The sequence below is a fragment of the Pinus tabuliformis genome, chromosome 1_2 (genome assembly GCF_031772625.1).
Source record: "Pinus tabuliformis cultivar Carrire ecotype Pingquan chromosome 1_2, CPIR1, whole genome shotgun sequence".
Taxonomy (NCBI): Eukaryota; Viridiplantae; Streptophyta; class Pinopsida; order Pinales; family Pinaceae; genus Pinus; species Pinus tabuliformis.
Window position 1 is genome coordinate 537,834,544 of NC_142298.1, and position 3,112 is coordinate 537,837,655.

Here is a 3,112-nt window from a genome sequence, read left to right on the forward strand (position 1 = left end):
GTCCTCCCTCATGAGAGTGTTTTATAGGCAACCAAGCGTGAATTTGAGATTTGAATTCCTTTTTGTGAGAGCTATATATATACATAGAAGATTCACAAAGTGATTCATGGATTAGGACCTCGAGTTGTCAATCTCAAAGATAACTATTATTGGTAAAGGTAAGTATTCCCCTTCAAAACCTTATTAGGCTTTCGTATCAAAATGTCTTATAGGCAAAGTTTTTAAAAAATTTAAGGAAAATTTTGATAAATTTTTTCATTATAATTTCTTAGTTAAAAAATAAAAATGAAAACAAAATTTATTCCCGTTATTTTTATTTTTATTTTAAATTATATTTCAAATCTTTTGTGAATGGTTTGTGTCACATGCATGGCACACCATCATAATTTTTTTTACCAATGTTCCAAGTAATTTTACCATAAATCACATCATACAATTGCTTCGATATTATACAAAATTATAGTTTCTAGAACCCTATTCAACTTTGGGATTATAGTCAAATGGATTTATGTACATACATAGTAATCACTTGGAAATTAATGGGTAGATCCGTTTTATAAATGGTCAAATCCGGATCATTAATATGACATGACAATTTACTTAATGCACAACTGATTTATAATTATTGTATGTTTATTTGGTTGTATGATAGGGAATGGGTTGATTGGGTTGGCCAATCGCCAAGCTCCAAATCTGACCTGCAGCCTTGATAGTCACTACACCTTAGTCACGATGAACCTAGTGCAGAACTATGTGGACCGGTGCATTAAACCCTTGGTCTTGCTCCGACACTTGTTCTTCATCCTATTGTCCACCTATCCATATTTTGATCCAACGATGTTAATTCATTACCTGATGTTGGTAACTAATTCACCCCCCGCGAGACTTGGATCAACTAGTCATTTCATCAATCGAGATTAGGGTTCGGGGTTAGGGTTCCAAGTCTATGCGCAACAATTGAAAGCTTAGGGTTTCCTGAGCTCCATTGTTGCAGGTAACATTTCCTATATCTTTTCCCATGCCAGAGGTTTACGCAACATTTCCTTACATTTTGGGAGTTTTTTTACAGTGTCGTTGGTCTTTTACAACTCGTTTGAATCATTGGATGCACTTCGCTACTCGGGACGAGGAAGAGAACCTCATGCTCGGCTTCAGGTTAATTTTGAGGTCAAGCCCAAGAACCCTCTTTCTTCAGTTGTTCTATACAGCAAATAAAAGGAGGGTCTCTATTTCTAAAGGTTGGGAGTCCCTATGCACATGGACACCTCGCAAATACAGGTAGGCTTACATGGTCCAACTTCAATTCTCTGCCTTCGCTTTTCTTACTCCTCTCATATTAACACTGAGATTCGTTGATTACAGGTGAGTCTTTGTTATATGGTTCAGCTTGTTTTTTGTGATGCAGTTAGCCTCAGTGCTTCCTTCTACTATAGTTCACCTCTTATACAGGTTCTTCCTATACCCATTCCAGTTTGATCCATCTTCAGTACTCTCTGGTGCAGAAGGGTTAAGATTTTGGAACTGTGATAGCAATGCTATAATCTTGGATTAAGGATTTAATCCCATTCAGTTGTTTTCTCAGCACGACCGAGTTTTGTTTTTCTGGGTTGTATGTATAAGGTTAACCACCCATCTATGATTGGGGTTTCATCCCACTAAAATCATGTACATTATAGATCCTAAACAGGATTCAAATTATGTTATAGGGTTTTTTATTGTTATGACTAAATGTATGGCTGCCGCAAAAGCAACCAATTTCTCTGGTTTGAAGTTATGTTAACATTTATTAAACTATTTCACTGCATAAAGAGGTTAATTTATGTTTTGAGGGTTATTCTTTTTAGAGAACACTTTTCTTTGAGCTCGTTGTGCTAACATGTTTATGTATCCATTTGCTTCTAATATCTTCGAATGAATTTCCAGTTTTAAGTTTCTCAAACGATGGTTAATTCTTGGTTTATTTTTCTATTTTTTTTCTAAATGTAAAGATTTCTTTTTTCTTGCAACCCTATTTTCATTTACCGAAACGAGTTTTCTTGTTTTTTTTAACTAATACACGGTAATTGTGGTTACAGTAAGAAGAAGTTTATTGAATTCTTCTAGTTTTATTTCTCATCTAATTCCTGTAAAAATAACATCAGCCCTTAACCAAACACTAGGTACAATCCAGTTCCCAGTCTCGGTCTAAATCCTACAGGGAATATATCATTGTAATACTCGTCATTTCAACTAAATTCAAAATTTATTCCTCTAACTATTACTACTTCTGTTATTTGATTATTAACTAACTCCTCTGCGGAAAAAAATGGTTAACAATTATTTACCTTGTCAATCAATGGAAAATGCCCTAAATATTCATGCATGTATCTCTCGCATTCTTTACAGAGGCTAGTTGATTTAAATTCTTAACTTAAGATTTCACATTTCAATTCATTTTTATGTTACCAACAACTGTAACTAATATTATAGAGTCATGGTAAAAAATAGTACGAAGTTTGACAACATTCTTCAATTTCTCTGTCGTTCATAAGGAACTCTTTTTTATTGCAAATCATATTCTTCTTAAAGAACATAGTTTAAACTTTTAGAAGAAAACAAACTTATGCAAATACTAATATGAGTTCTGGCTTAGTCTAATTATGGAAGCCAGTGAGGAGACCAGTCCACCCATCCACAAGTCTGGAAATGACGTCCAGACACCCCCGGGCTTCCTCCTTATAGACAGTATAAGAGAAACAAGAATCTTTCCCTTTGAACCTCAAGACCATATAGTCTAGTTTAGGGTCAAATACTAAGGAATATTCACAGGGGTTCCATTGGCTCCATGTCTGACTCAAGAACTCCTTGTGCTAACAACTTTATGTCTACCTCACAACGTCTTGTGTTGGTCTTTTTCTTTCCCGTATCTTTTTTTCTCTCCTTCTCTTTCTGGAGAGAGAAGTATGAGTAGTTTTCCAAAACATGGAATGCACTATATTTTCTTTCAACCAAAATAAACAAGTATATCTCTCATCATAAAGGTTTCCTAAATTTATACCAAACCGAAATAGTCAAAGATACATTAAATGACTTGTAACCTTAGGGTGTTACATCTTCCCCCGCTCATGCGAAA

At 34.8% G+C, this 3,112-nt stretch overlaps 1 long non-coding RNA gene across 1 annotated transcript; it reads left to right on the forward strand.

Annotated features, from left to right (window-relative positions):
• Positions 1-892: 892 nt before the first annotated feature.
• On the forward strand, positions 893-1,796 carry LOC149206716 (uncharacterized). Its single transcript, XR_016251938.1, has 3 exons — positions 893-994; positions 1,070-1,278; positions 1,363-1,796. It is a non-coding gene; the product is annotated as an uncharacterized LOC149206716 (long non-coding RNA).
• The last annotated feature ends 1,316 nt before the right edge of the window (positions 1,797-3,112 follow it).